Here is an 806-nt window from a genome sequence, read left to right as displayed (position 1 = left end):
CATATATATATTATATATATATATCATAGATATATACATTATATATATATATTGTATATACTATATATATATATATATATACATATATATACTATATATATGTATATATTATACACATATATATACGCTGAGCATAAAAAAGCATGGCGCTATTGGGGGTCTATACACACGTATTCCACAGGATATTAAAAGTGCAATTAAAAACTGGCAAATGTGTGTGTGCGTGTGTGTGTACACGTACGTACGTCCGAGAATAGAATCTCATTACATTCATCTCTTCGTCGCGTACATTTCAACAATTCATAGTATGTATATATATTTTTCTTTCGTGAACATAAATATGAACACAAATAAAAGTGATTTCGTAATAATGCTTTCAAATTTTCGCACAAGGCCAGCAACATTATGGAAAGGGTTAAGTCGTTTACATCGACTACATTGTTCGACTAGTACTTATTTTATCGACTCCGAAAGGATAAATGGCTGAATGGACTTCGGCAGCATTTGAAATCAGAACGGGAAGCCAGAAGAAATACCGCTTGGCACTTTGCTCGGCACGTAACGATTCTGCCAGCTCGCTACCTTGAGTGCTTCTGTAATAATACAGTGTATTGCATACAATCAAAGTACATGTCATCATATAATATATATAATCGACTTTACTCCATGTGGATCGTTGCAGAATGTAGCCTCATCAAACCAATATGACCTCAGTCTCAAATACACAGCCACTACATCGGGCCGAGGCCTTCCCCCTGCAGTGGACTCAATATACGCAATCCACCTTTTCAATATATATATATATA

The sequence above is a fragment of the Octopus bimaculoides genome, chromosome 17 (genome assembly GCF_001194135.2).
Source record: "Octopus bimaculoides isolate UCB-OBI-ISO-001 chromosome 17, ASM119413v2, whole genome shotgun sequence".
In the NCBI taxonomy this organism is placed as follows: domain Eukaryota; kingdom Metazoa; phylum Mollusca; class Cephalopoda; order Octopoda; family Octopodidae; genus Octopus; species Octopus bimaculoides.
Note: the sequence above shows the minus strand (reverse complement) of the source record.